Here is a 15,952-nt window from a genome sequence, read left to right as displayed (position 1 = left end):
CTAGTTTTGTCCTGTAAAGGTATGAAAACTGGTGGGGGGGGGGGGTGGTTTAGGGAAATCTCACCCAGAGCATGCTGTAGGAATTAAAAAAGATAGGAATACCAATACAAAAAAAAATCAGTGTTTGTAGGGGTTTTAGGATTTCCTATTGGCCAGTATGTAGTATCTTGCTCTAAAATAGGGCAAAATTGAAAAAGAAATGCAGTGTGAAACCAACGTATTAGAACTGTTTTACTGTTCATAATGCTCCCAACTGGATCTGGTTTATTTATAGCCTTAAAAATGCAATTCCATTTACTCTTTGTGGATAATTAGATTGCCAGTAGATTCTGATTACATGAGCACGTTCAGACCATATTGTACTACTTCTACAAAGCACACATTGTAATTTGTTATTCTGCTTTGTAACTTTATACATTCTTCCAGTACCTCTGTTTTGTCACTTCAAGTCATTAAGATTTTTGATATAGCCTTAAAATAAAGGAACCTGCTATACGAAATGTGACAGTGATTTACAAGCATATTTCTTGTGGGGCACAGAAACCATTTTTGTAGCCCCTCACTACTAAGGGCTCACTCTTAGGCCTCATGCCCATGACTGTATAGATTTTGCAGTCTGCAAGTTGCGTACAGTATCTGCAGAATACAGATACCGTCCCGTCTGTGTTGCATCAGCTTCTTTTGCGGACCCATTGACTTCAGTGGGTCCATGGTCCGCATGTATAGAACATTTTTTTTATATTTTTTGTAACGGACACAGTGATGCGGAAAGCACACGGCTCATCTGTGTGCTTTCGGCATCCGTATTTCTGTCCTGCAAAAAGATGGAATATGTCTGTAAAACGTGGACTATGGAACCATTGAGTTCAGTGGGTCTGCAAAAAAGATGTGGACAGCACACAGATCGCTTCTAATTTAAAGGCCGCAAAATAGACACAGTCGTTTGCATGAGGCCTAATCTGCATTGGAGGCTCCACTAGAGGCCTCCATAACAGATTCCATCAAAAACGTTTGACAAAATAGTCCTGCATGCGATGTTGTGTTGTCTAGTAATTTCAGCACTCCCTAACAGAAACCTGACTAACACCATTAGGTCATTCTGATTTCACTATTTTCAGTTATGTACCGTATCTGGTGCTTCTGATATTTTTGTTCTGCTCCTGTAATGGAGCACAACCCTGATGTAAACTTGGTACTAACATTGTTTTCTTCACACTGTTTGCTCTCTCTACAGATTATTTTCATGGTGTGGGAATAGATTTTAATACCAAAGGGGAGAGATGCATTCCTTGACCCTTTCAGGACCAAGCCATTTTTCACCTTTCTGCCCAGGCCATTTTTAGCAAATCTGACATGTCACTTTATGTGGTAATAATTTTAAAACGCTTTTACTTATCTAGGCCATTCTGAGATTGTTTGCTCGTCACATATTGTACGTTATGACAGTGGGAAAATAGTCAAAAAATTTAATTTTTATTTATAAAAAATACAAAATTTACAAAGTTTGGAAATTAAAATTTCTCTACTTTTATAATAGATGGTAATAACTCCGAAAAAAGTTACTACTTTACATTCCTCCTATGTCTACTTCATGTTTCGATCATTTTGTGAATGCCATTTTATTTTTTGGAGACGTTAGTAGGCTTAGAAGTTTAGAAGCAAATCTTGAAATTTTTCAGAAAATTTCTAAAACCCACTTTTTGAGGACCAGTTCAGGTCTGAAGTCACTACATAATAGAAACCACCCAAAATTTACCCCATTTTAGAAACTACAGTCGTGGCCAAAAGTTTTGAGAATTACATAAATATTGGATATTGGAAAAGTTGCTGCTTAATTTTTTATAATAGCAATTTGCATATACTCCAGAATGTTATGAAGAGTGATCAGATGAATTGCATAGTCCTTCTTTGCCATGAAAATTAACTTAATCCCCAAAAAAACTTTCCACTGAATTAAATTGCTGTCATTAAAGGACCTGCTGAGATCATTTCAGTAATCGTCTTGTTAACTCAGGTGAGAATGTTGACGAGCACAAGGCTGGAGATCATTATGTCAGGCTGATTGGGTTAAAATGGCAGACTTGACCTGTTAAAAGGAGGGCGATGCTTGAAATCATTGTTCTTCCATTGTTAACCATGGTGACCTGCAAAGAAACGCGTGCAGCCATCATTGCGTTGCATAAAAATGGCTTCAAAAGGAAGGATATTGTGGCTACTTAGATTGCACCTCAATCAACAATTTATAGGATCATCAAGAACTTCAAGGAAAGAGGTTCAATTCTTGTTAAGAAGGCTTCAGGGCGTCCAAGAAAGTCCAGCAAGCCCCAGGATCGTCTCCTAAAGAGGATTCAGCTGCGGGGTCGGAGTGCCACCAGTGCAGAGCATGCTCAGGAATGGCAGCAGGCAGGTGTGAGCGCATCTGCATGCACAGTGAGGCGAAGACTTTTGGAAGATGGCCTGGTGTCAAGAAGGGCAGCAAAGAAGCCACTTCTCTCCAAAAAAAACATCAGGGACAGATTGATCTGCAGAAAATATGGTGAATGGACTGCTGAGGACTGGGGCAAAGTCATATTCTCCGATGAAGCCTCTTTACAATTGTTTGGGGCATCAGGAAAAATGTTTGTCCGGAGAAGAAAAGGTGAGTGCTACCATCAGTCCTGTGTCATGCCAACAGTAAAGCATCCTGAGACCATTCATGTGTGGGGTTGCTTCTCATCCAAGGGAGTGGGCTCCCTCACAATTTTGCCCCAAAACACAGCCATGAATAAAGAATGGTACCAAAACACCCTCCAACAGCAACTTCTTCCAACAATCCAACAACAGTTTGGTGAAGAACAATGCATTTTCCAGCACGATGGAGCACCGTGCCATAAGGCAAAAGTGATAACTAAGTGGCTCGGGGACCAAAACGTTGACATTTTGGGTCCATGGCCTGGAAACTCCCCAGATCTTAATCCCATTGAGAACTTGTGGTCAATCCTCAAGAGGCGGGTGGACAAACAAAAACCCACTAATTCTGACAAACTCCAAGAAGTGATTATAAAAGAATGGGTTGCTATCAGTCAGGAATTGGCCCAGAAGTTGATTGAGAGCATGCCCAGTCGAATTGCAGAGGTCCTGAAAAAGAAGGGCCAAGACTGCAAATACTGACTCTCTTTGCATAAATGTCATGTAATTGTCGATAAAAGCCTATGAAATGTATGAAGTGCGTGTAATTATATTTCACTACATCACAGAAACAACTGAAACAAAGATCTAAAAGCAGTTTAGCAGCAAACTTTGTGAAAACTAATATTTGTGTCATTCTCAAAACCTTTGGCCATGACTGTACACCCCTCAAGGTATTCAAGACTGATTTTACCAACTTTGTTAACCCTTTAGGTGTTCCACAAGAATTAATGGAAAATGGAGATGAAATTTCAGAATTTCACTTTTTTGGAAGATTTCCCTTTTAATAATTTTTTTCCCCTCTCTAACAAAGCAAGGGTTAACAGCCAAACTCAATATGTATTTTCCTGATTCTGTAGTTTACAAAAATACCACATATGTGGTCGTAAACTGCTGTACGGGCACATGGCATTGTGCAGGAGGAAAGGAACGCCATATGGTTTTTGGAAAGCAGATTTCACTGGGATAATTTTAAGCTGCCATGTCACATTTGAAGACCCCCTGGAGTAGAAACTCAAAAAAAAGACCCAATTTTGGAAACTACGGGATAAGGTGGCAGTTTTTCTGGTACATATGATTTTTGATTGCTCTATATTGCACTTTTTGTGAGGCAAGATGGCAAAAAATAGCTATTGTGGCACCTTTTTTTATTTACAATGTTCATCTGACAGGTTAGATCATGTGGTATTTTTATAGAGCAGGTTGTTACGGATGCGGCGATATTATGTATACTTTTTTTATGTAAGTTTTACACTATTTTTGAAACAAAAAAAAAATCATGTTTTAGTGTCTCCATAGTCTGAGAGCCATATTTTTTTTTCAGTTTTGGGGCGATTGTCTTAGGCAGGGTATCATTTTTGCAGGATGAGATGACGGTGATTTGATTGGCACTTTTTTGGGGTGCATATAACTTTTTGATCACTTGCTATTACACTTTTTGTGATGTAAGGTGACAAAAAAATGGCTTTTTTGACACCGGTTTTATAGATTTTTTTTTTTACGGTGTTCATCTGAGGGGTTAGGTCATGTGATATTTTTATGGAGCAGGTCGTTACGGACGCAGCAATTCTTAATGTGTACTTTTTTAAATTTATGTAAGTTTTACACGATCATTTTTGAAACAAAAAAATAATGTTTTAGTGTCTCCATAGTCTGAGAGCCATAGGGTTTTCAGTTTTTGGGCAAATGTCTTAGGTAGGATATCATTTTTACGGGATGAGATGACTGTTGGTTTGGCACTATTTTGGGGGTGCATATGACTTTTTGATCGCTTGCTACTACACTTTTTGTGATGTAAGGTGACATAAAATGGCTTTTTTTACACCGTTTTTTTATTTTTTTACTGTGTTCACCTGAGGGGTTGGGTCGTGATATTTGTATAGAGCAGGTTGTTAAGAACAGGTTGTCAACTTATTTTTATTTATTTTTTACATTTAAAACACAGCATTTTTTAAACAAAAAAATTGTGTTTTAGTGTCTCCGTAGTCTGAGAGCCATAGTTTTTTATTTTTTGGGAGATTGTTTTAGGTAGGGGCTTATTTTTTGCAGGATGAGGTGATGGTTAGATTGGTACTTTTTTGAGGGGCATATGCCTTTTTTTATGGTTTGGTGTTTTTTGGTGATGTTAAGGTGACAAAGTTTTTTCAGCACAGTTTTTATTTTATTTTTTTGACTGTGTTCATCTGATGGGTTAGGTCATGGGATATGTTTATAGAGCCGGTTGATACGGATGCGGAAATACCCAATATGTCTACTTTTCTTATTTATTTATTTTTCTTTTTTGTTTACTTTATTTTGGGAAAAAGTCATATATTTTTTTTTTTTTTTACTTGAAACTTGAAAACTTTCTTTATTTTAACTTTTTTTTCACTTTTATTTTGTTGTCCCACTCTGCGACTTCAACCCTTGGGGGTCTGATCCCCTTTACGATGCATCACAATACTTCTGTATTGTGATGCATTGTTGGTAAGTGTATTACATACTGTAATACACTTACAGCCTGCTTGCCTGTGAGATCCAGGGGGCTGGATCTCAAAGGCTCTCCCTAAAGGCAGCCACGATGCATAAAGAAGGCATCGGGCTACCATCGGGTCCCCGTCACAGCAGCACGGGGACCCGATGGCTGCTTCCTCCCTGCATGGACATTGCATATGCCGCAGTCAGCGCTGACCGTGGCCATGCAGGGGTTAATGCACCGGCATCGGTGATTTCACCGATGCTGGCGCATACAGCAGGAGTCTGGCTATCAGTGACTGTCGGACCCCTGCCGTGGATCGGGCGGGCGCAGCACCTGCCCGATCAGCGCTCTGTACCTGTACGTCGCTGGGCGTCAAGGGGCTAATAAAGTGTTTAGTAATGGTTATATTATGTTCCTGTTTTGGCTGGATAAAAGATTTACAAGAAAGTGGATCTCAAGACTGTAGTAAGAAGACAATCCATTTTTTCCCCCACTAATACTAGGACTCCATTATCAGTATATAGACAGCTGTAGGATACAACCCATTCATGAGCTGTATAGTCCAGTGAGAACCGGGATTAGATTGGGAACAAAAGTGCACTGATGCTACTAATTTCCCATCAGCCATAGGGTACCTGCAGTGTGAGGGCTCCTTCCCATGCAGAAGATTTTGTTGCAGAAAATGCCTGGGACTGAAGGACAGTTCCATTCATATGATTGGGACTTTCAGAAACCCATGTGTTTCTCACCAAAACAACCGCATTTACACGAACAGAACAGATTTTCAGATGCAGAAATTTATGCAACAAAATTTGCCACTTGTGAAGGTACCCTAAAACACATCCGCTGGATGTCATTCAGCAGCACTAGACAGTTAGTAATGGTTCAGGCTATATAAGTAGGAAGCACACTAAACAGTTTTTGATTCTTCTGAGGACGATGGAGACATAATGGTATTTTGTATGGTACTATGTTTATATACTGATTTTGCTGAATTGTCCTCCCCTTGCATGTGTGATCCTGCATTAGGGGTTATAGCACTAATAGCAGCCTATGCTGCACATTGTGTTTGCCTAATATCATGGTACCTCTACTATTATGGCTGCTTCCCTTAAGGCCCCTTTCACACGGGCGTTGCGGATTTGGGCCGGATGCGTTCAGAGTGCGTTTAGTGAAACTCGCACCACTTTGCAAGTAAGTTCAGTCAGTTTTGTCTGCAATTGCATTCAGTTGTTCAGTTTTTTTCTGTGCAGGTGCAATGCGTTTTGATGCGTTTTTCACGCGCATGATAAAAAACGGAAGGTTTACAAATGACATCTCTTAGCAACCATCAGTGAAAAACGCATTGCACCCGCACTTGCTTGCGGATGCAATGCGTTTTTCACGCAGCCCCATTCACTTCTATGGGGCCAGAAAATAGAACATGCTGCGATTTTAACGCAACGCAGAAATGAAGCGTGAAAAACAACGCTCATGTACAAAGCAGCATAGAAATGAATGGGTCAGGATTCAGTGCGGGTGCAATGCGTTCACGTCACGCATTGCACCCGCGTGGAAATCACGCTCGTGTGAAAGGGGCCTAACTCTCATCTACTAGGTGTCTAGTGTACATGCATAAGAGTACGCAGCATTATTATATGGGTACCATTTTCAATCTAGCGTCACATTCAGCCAAGTTCCTTTGCAGCTAATGTAAATGCAATACTTCTCCATGGTAATAGGAGTTTTGCATTCAGTGAGGATATTTGTGCAGTATGACTATGCTTGTGGTAGTCTCAGCACAGTTTGCTTTCTTGTGCTGTCTTGTAGTTCATTCGTTTGTCTCCTGGCTGATTTTCAGTGTGGTTAACTCCTTGTTTCATTTTACAATAGATGTCTCATTGCTCTGATAATGCTGGGAACAGAAAACCAAGACACAGGTTGTGCCCTCCCTGCCATCACCCGCCTCCCTGACGTTTACTTAGAGGATGTAAGCATTCTGTGCATATTTCCTGCCCCAGAAGATGCATTACAAATGGAAGCCAAGCTTTTCTTCTCCTGGTTTCATTCTCAGTGTTTGGATGTGTCTAAAGATGCCTTGACAAAAAAGAAATGTAAAGCGGGATCTAAAGTGTTGTCTTCAGTAGAGGTTTCTTCATCTGATTTAGTTTCCTCTAATGATACTTCCTTGGATAAGTCTGATATTTCTGTACTTAAGGATTATTGACTTTTTTTATAAGGACAATGTGTTCAAGGTTATTAAAGCAGTTAGGCACACTGTGGAGTCAAACTAAAGTAAGAGAAATCTTGAAAGGAATCTTTGTATTTTCTAAAATCTAGAGCCAAATGTTTTCTGCTCACCCATTTCTAAAACCTTGCTTTGAAATGGCACAGAAGAAGCCAGATAAAAAAGTAAATCCTGGTTCCAGATTCAAGACATTTCACAAACTGGACAAAAAGAATACTAAGAAATGGAAAAGTCTCCCTAAGTATGATCTGGCAGTGGCAAAGTTGGCAAAATGTTCTATATTTCCCTCAGGAGTCTTCAATTCATATGGACAAGACGGCTGATTTTATATATATATATATATATTTCAGCTGCATCTGCCGGTCAGCATTCACCAACTATCCTGTAGCTAGAGCCCTCAGAATTTAGCTCAGTCAAATATCCAGAGATTTGAAGGGAGGGGTATCCAGAGAAATAATTTTAGAAACAAAAAATTACTATTATGAAAACAGCAATTAAGTTGCTATGTGACCTTGTAGATGCCTTCTTGAGATTGTCGCCCAGAAGCCTTGCATTAAACATCTCTGAAAGAAGAGCACTCTGGGTTAAACAATAGTCTTTTATTTGCTACCATTTCAACCAGGAAGTCTATTTGGACAGATTTTAAAAATTCAAACAAAGAAAGGGGCTGCATTTCCAGTAGTTCACAAAAAGCAGGCTTTACTTACAGATCTAGGCCCAGTCCAGAGTTCAGAGGGAACTCTAGAGCTACAGATAGACAAAGGAGCTATAAGTTCAGACAAGGATTAGGAACCTCCTTATTTTGCAAGAATTTATTTTTTTCCCCCTAACAAGAAACCTTCAGAATTGGGAAAGCACTTCAGACAATTTAGGGGTCGGCAACACCATCAAAAGAGAATACACTCTAGATTTTTTATAGTGCTTCCAAATTAAGGAGTCTTCTCAAGAATATTTGTAGTTCCCAAACCAGGAAACAAATGGAGGTTTGTGATAGACCTTTGAATATTCCAACAAGGAGGATTGCTTAATAACAAAAAAGTTTTATTGGATATGCACTTTTAAAAAAGGGAGAAGGAGGGAAAATTGCACAAAATATGACAGAGGAAGGAAACAATGAGAGGGTCACACTGTGGGTGTGACACAGCAAAGCTCTCTGAATTCCACCCCTGTATCAATTACTAAAAAAAGTGAACAACAGTCCTATTAGATATGATAGGCCATGTCACCAATTAGTGTCAGCAGTGTGGTTTGCAACACTATAACATAAGACGTCCCCCATGCACATGGCACCAAAACACTGTGCAATCCAAAACAAAGGGGGGACCAATGCTGCTACAACGCTCACGCTGGTGTCAGCAGCTGTTGCAAGCCACACAATAGAGAAACTAATCTCATGGCTATAAATATTACTAAACTGCTCTAGACAAAGTTACGGACACCTGGTTTGGCTGGCTCAACGCGTTTCTACATAGGGTATCATCAGGAGCCCACCCTGTAACCACCTAACAGCTGAGCAGCCTTAGATCAGTGTATGGCCGAATGCACACAGCCGTCAGCGGTCCGTGGTAACCCGGCCTGGATTCCTGCAGTAATATACTCGTATGATCTATACGAGTGTATTACTGTAGTGCAGCGGCGGCATGAAGCGCACGGCGTCATGGCAACCAATGATGCCGTGCGCTCCTGCTCTCAGCAGGATGCCAGGCCGGGTTGCCGCGGACCGCTCACGGCCGTGTGCATTTGGCCTATATTGAACCTTGCATATGCGCTACCCCTCTCTCACTAGGGGCAGCTCTCCGGCACTATGACGGCCGTGAAGCAGCCACCGAAATCAAAACTATTTGTAGCCCATGCTCCCACTACCTGTAAGTGAATGGGGAACGCCTCCCACAGCCAAGAAGCCGGCAACCTCGTAAGCGCTACTGACAGCAGCGCATTGCGCCGGCTCAAAGCTGTCTCTATGCAGGAGGACAAATCCCATGAGGCTATGCTCATACAAAACAGCAGGGAATACGGCGGACTATATCTTTCTGTAAAGCGCAAAGGATATATACATATAAAAGCAGGTAATGGGCTAGAAGCCAAATTGGATCCTGATCATCTTTAAAGATCACCAAATAACCACCAATGAAATATAATATTAACAGGCAATAGATAGCAAAAGAAAAAGAGCAAATAGGGTGACATCGCTATATCAAAGGGGGCCAACATGCATCATGCCTCGTACATTTACATGCATCATACCTCGTAAATTTACAAAAAGCACGTGTACGAAATATGATAATTTTACCCTTTGGGTCTAACAGTCCCCAACCTAAAAGTCCAGGGAGGGCCGGATCATCTTAATGCCCTGAAACCGTATGACCCCAGGATTGCTGGTATGATTCCCCGCCACATGTCTGGTGACCGGAGTGTCTGCATCAATCTTGATGTCATTCAAATGCTCTCCAATACGTCTCCTAAACTCCCTCACGGTCTTACCAACGTATTGGAGGCCACAATCGCACGTGATCAGGTAAACCAGACCCGTCGATCTACAATTAATGAACAATCTGATCTGGTACAGGCATCCGATGGTTGTACTGGAGAACGAATTACCTCTTTTTATGGACCCGCAGGCAATACAACCTTTACACTTGAATGTACCTCGCAGCTGGTCCCTAAATAAGAAGGTGGACTGGGCTGGTGTACCGGTCTATCCCTGGTATTCCTCCCTCTCCGGTACATGATAGATGGAGCATTACCCACCAGATGCCCTATATCGGGGTCCGCCTGTAAGATACCCCAATATTGTGACAGAATCTCAATCACTGGGCCCTGCGCATCATCATAATTTGCTATGATTCGCATCTGTTCACCACCTCCTTCACGTTCATGCGGATGCAACAAATCATTCCTATCGCTGCTCATTGCATGCTGATACGCCTATTTCACTATATAGAAAGTATATTATAGGTATATCACACCGCTGCTTCAATCAGTTTTTTTTTTTTGGTGGGGGGGGGGCAAATGGTATATCATACCAGTTGAAATTATTTGTTCAAATAGCTTTTGTCACTCTGTGTAGCTGTGGTAACACCGCAAAACCGCAAACAAATGCTGCACCATCTAAATGCACTATATAGAAAGTATATAATTGGTATATAACACCCCTGCTTCAATCAGTTTTTTTGGGGGTGGGGCAACTGGTATATCACACCAGTAGAAATTATTTGTTCCAATAGCGTTTGTCACTCTGTGTAGATGCGGTAATGCAGCAGAACCGCAAACAAATGCTGCACTATATAGAAAGTATATTATTGGAAAATAACACCCCTGCCTCAATCAGTTTTTGTGGGGGGCAACTGGTGTATCATACCAGTTGAAATTATTTACTCCAAGAGCGTTTGCCCCTCTGTATAGCTGCAGTAGCGCAGGAGAAACGCACACAACTGCTGCAGAATACAAATGCACTATAATATACTTTCTATGTTAGAAAGTATATTATAATTATATCACACCCCTCAGTAAATCACACATGTCGATAGCACACCTACAGTCAGGTCCATAAATATTGGGACATTGACACAATTCTAAAATTTTAGGCTCTAGATGCCACCACAATGGATTTAAAATGAACCTAACAAGATGTGCTTTAACTGCAGGCTGTCAGCTTTAATTTGAGGGTATTTACATCCAAATCAGGTGAATGGTGTAGGAATTACAACAGTTTGCATATGTGCCTCCCACTTGTTACGGGACCAAAAGTAATGGGACAGAATAATAATCATAAATCAAACTTTCACTTTTTAATACTTGGTTGCAAATCCTTTGCAGTCAATTACAGCCTGAAGTCTGGAACGCATAGACATCACCAGACGCTGGGTTTCATCCCTGGTGATGCTCTGCCAGGCCTCTACTGCAACTGTCTTCAGTTCCTGCTTGTTCTTGGGGCATTTTCCCTTCAGTTTTGTCTTCAGCAAGTGAAATGCATGCTCAATTGGATTAAGGTCAGGTGATTGACTTGGCCATTGCATAACATTCCACTTCTTTCCCTTAAAAAAAAACCTGGTTGCTTTTGCAGTATGCTTTGGGTCATTGTACATCTGCACTGTGAAGCGCCGTCCAATGAGTTCTGAAGCATTTGGCTGAATATGAGCAGATAATATTGCCCGAAACACTTCAGAATTCATCCTGCTGCTTTTGTCAGCAGTCACATCATCGATAAATACAAGAGAACCAGTTCCATTGGCAGCCATACATGCCCACGCCTTGGAACTACCACCACCATGCTTCACTGATGAGGTGGTATGCTTAGGCTCATGAGCAGTTCCTTTCCTTCTACATACTCTTCTCTTCCCATCACTCTGGTACAAGTTGATCTTGGTCTCATCTGTCCATAGGATGTTGTTCTAGAACTGTGAAGGCTTTTTTAGATGTTGTTTGGCAAACTCTAATCTGGCCTTCCTGTTTTTGAGGCTCGCCAATGGTTTACATCTTGTGGTGAACCCTCTGTATTCACTCTGGTGAAGTCTTCTCTTGATTGTTGACTTTGAAACACATCCACCTACCTCCTGGAGAGTGTTCTTGATCTGGCCAACTGTTGTAAAAGGGTGTTTTCTTCACCAGGGAAAGAATTCTTCGGTCATCCACCACAGTTGTTTTCCGTGGTCTTCCGGGTCTTTTGTTGTTGCTGAGCTCACCCTTGCATTCCTTCTTTTTAAGAATGTTCCAAACAGTTGTTTTGGCCATGCCTAATGTTTTTGCTATCTCTCTGCTGTTTTTTTTTTTTTAACAAGTGGGAGGCACGTAGACAAACTGTTGTAATTCCTACACCGTTCACCTGATTTGGATGTAAATACCCTCAAATTAAAGCTGACAGTCTGCAGTTAAAGCACATCTTGTTTGTTTCATTTGAAATCCATTATGGTGGTGTATGGAGCCAAAAATGTTAGAATTCAGTCGATGTCCCAATACTTATGGACCTGACTCTATACCAGTCCTTAAAGGACTTTTGTTGCCCTATTAGCTAGGGTTTGGTATCCCTAACAGTCTGTCCCTGCTCCACACAGCAACCTCTCCCTACACTGGCAAAAGGCTGAATGTAAAATGGCGGCCAGATCAGGTTTATTTATAAGGTAGGGGGTATGTCCATGTGCTGAAATCTCTCAATTGGCTGTCCTGTACCACCTGATGGATGTGTCATGGGTCAAATCTCTTCACAATGTAAAAGAATATCGCTCTGGCAGACATCGCCATATGTTCGCCCGTTCGGCGAACCGCTAACTAGCAAAGTTCGCCGTGAAATGACCGCCGGGCGAACCACAAGGCCATCTCTATAAGTAAGTAATTGGCTGGATAGGTATAGGTGTGTTGGGAGCGGTACTATACACATTATATATACCTGGATGTATCACTTCACATTATGCATGAAAATGACTACTGCGTAGTTGAAACATTGCGTTTTATTGGCCTTTTTTGTACATTTTTCATGGAGCAACTTTAAATAAAGAAATTTGCATGGATATGCTGCCGTCCACCTATATCTGAATACTTACCAGTTGACCACCATGGATCTGGGGTTGTGGATGGGCTGATGCATTCCTGCAAGAGTCGGTGAGGAACAGTGGTGCTGCTCTACACATGATTTATTTTATCATAGCATCTGAGTGGTCTTTACAGGGAAACACTGGCTCCTGGGGCCTTAATGGTGCCCCTGCGCTGAGATCAACATAACTGTTTGCTTGATGTGGCAGCATCAGGCTGTCAGAAGCCCTTCGAGGCATGCCACAGCGGAGTTCATATGGAATCCTGCCAGAACATAATTACATTCCTATAGGCTGCAATGTTAAATCACTGCAGTCTATGGGAGAAGCAATGAGATGATCACATGTTAAAGGGATTCTGTCACCTCGTTTTCGGTTATAGAGCTGAGGACATGCACGGCTAGATCGCCGCTAGCATGTCCGCAATATAACTGTCCTATACCTGTGTGCTTTTATTTTGTTTAAAAAATGATTTTATAGATATATAAATGAGCCTTGTTAGGCTACTTTCACACTAGCGTTCGATCGGATCCGTTCTGAACGGATCCGCTCATATTAATGCAGACGGTGGCTCCGTTCAGAATGAATCCGTCTGCATTATAACTTAGAAAAATTTTCTAAGTGTGAAAGTAGCCTGAGCGGATCCGTTCAGACTTTACATTGAAAGTCAATGGGGGACGGATCCGCTTGAAGATTGAGCCATATGGTGTCATCTTAAAGCGGATCTGTCCCCATTGAGTTCCATTATAAGTCGGAACGGATCCGCTCGCCTCCGCACGGCCAGGCGGACACCCGAACGCTGCTTGCAGCGTTCAGGTGTCCGCTCACTGAGCGGAGCGGAGGCTGAGCGCTGGCAGACGGATGCATTCTCAGTGGATCCGCCTCCACTGAGAATGCATTAGGGCCAGACGGCTGCGTTCAGGGCCGCTTGTGAGCCCCTTCAAACGGAGCTCACGAGCGGACACCTGAACGCAGGTGTGAAAGGAGCCTAAGGTGCCCAAGGGGCTGTATGAACCTTCCTGGTGCTCAGCCACGCCCCCCTGTGAAGGAGCCCAGCACCACCTATGTCCTTCGAAACTCCTCCTTTCGTCACAGTTAGATTGCCATAATCTCGCAATGCGCAAGGCTGATGCCAGCACAGGGAAGGAACACTATACCGGCACTAAGCATGCGCGATCTCGCGCATCGCGAGATTACGGCAATCTAACTGTGACGAAAGGAGGAGATTCGGAGGACATAGGCGGTGCTGGGCTCCTTCACAGGGAGGCGTGGCTGGGCACAACAGGACACCAGGAAGGTTTGTACAGCCCCTTGGGCACCTTACAAGGCTCATTTATATATCTCTAAAATCATTTTTTAAACAAACTAAAAGGACACAGCCCTATAGGACCGGTATATCTATATCAAGATCTCCGTCATCTCTATAACTGAAAACGAGATGACAGAATCCCTTTGAATAGTATTGGTCGAGCACCAAAGTGCTCGTGTGCTCGAGTAGAACACCTCGGGATGCTCGGGTGCTCTACTGATCACCTGAGCACAATGGAAGTCAATGGGAGAACCCGAGCATTAAACCAGGCACCTCCTGCTCTGAAGAGGGGAGGGTGTCTGGTTCATAGGAAAAGGTTAAAAATTAATGGAAACACCACTGAACTGGTTCGGGAACAGCATGAGGGGAGTATGTCTAGATGCATCTTGGACTCCCAGGTTGCTGCTGGGAACAATGTTGTCAGAGTAGTACGCCACTTCTACAGACTGACAATAAAACGCACCAAACCGAAGATTAAATCGATTTTAGAGGAAAAATTATTTTCTTGTATATTTACTTGTATGTAAAGTGCAAGTGCTGCCACAAATTACAAAGAAGATCACATAAAGGAGTGCCTCATTCACATGATGGTACAATTGTTCAGGTAGTGGGACTCCTACACTCATAAAGCCTATGCACTAAGGGAAAGGGCTGCCAAAAATTACAAGGAACCGGCACTCCAATACACCCTTTATTACACATAAAGGAGGGCATCATACACGCCCTTGAAAAATTATGATTGATGGCCTGCTGGTGACCCTCAAAAACATTAGGAGCAAGGGCGGAAGCTGTCGATAACTTGCGGAAATGGGCACACACGCGGCGCACCATCACCAGTAGCTCAGGCAAATTGGGGTAGGTTTTGAGAAACCGCTGAACCACTAGGTTGAACATGTGGGCTAGGCATGGTATGTGTGTGAGCTTGCCGAGCTCCAAAGCTGTCACCAAGTTATGGCCATTATCAGACACAACCATGCCTGGTTCTAGGTTGAGTGGCGAGAGCCACAGCTCAGTCTGGTCCCTTTTTCCCTGCCACAGCTCTGCGGCAGTGTGCTGTTTGTCACCTAAGCAAATAAGTTTCAGCCCGGCCTGTTGCTGCTTCCCCACTGCAGTGCTGCACTCTTCCAGCTACTGGCTGATGGCTGACTGGTGCTGCAAGATGAGAATTCAGAGGTGGAAGTGGAGGAGGAGGTGGAGAAGGGGGGGTTGCAGCCACTAATGTAGGTGGTGGCGGAAATTCTGATGGAAGTAGGGCCCGCAATCCTTGGCGTCGGTAGCACCTGTGCCATCCTAGAGTACGGCTCACTCCCAGCCTCCACAACGTTCACCCAGTGTGCCGTCAGGGAAATGTAGCGTCCCTGGCCAAAAGCACTTGTCCATGTGTCAGTCGTTAAGTGGACCTTTCCAATAACTGCGTTGGTCAGGGCATGGGTGATGTTACAAGACACATGCTGGTGTAAGATGGGACTGCACACCATGAAAAATATTGGCGGCTGGGGAAAGCCTCAGTGTCCACAAGCCTAAATGGAAACATTTCCAGGGCCAGCAATTTTGAAAGGTGCGCATTTAGTGCTATGGTCTGTTGGTTGGTGGCTGTGTATTTGTGCTTTCGTTCAAAGGCCTGGGGTATAGACATCTCTACACTGCGCTGGGATACAGAAGTGGATGTGCTAGGTGATGGTGCTTGCGAAGGTCCAGGTGCATGGCGGGAGGCATCCGGGCCTGCGTCTTGGACAGGCGATTGGCCAGCACGTAACACAGGGGAA

Source organism: Bufo gargarizans, chromosome 4, assembly GCF_014858855.1.
Source record: "Bufo gargarizans isolate SCDJY-AF-19 chromosome 4, ASM1485885v1, whole genome shotgun sequence".
In the NCBI taxonomy this organism is placed as follows: Eukaryota; Metazoa; Chordata; class Amphibia; order Anura; family Bufonidae; genus Bufo; species Bufo gargarizans.
This window is presented reverse-complemented; position numbering follows the sequence as displayed.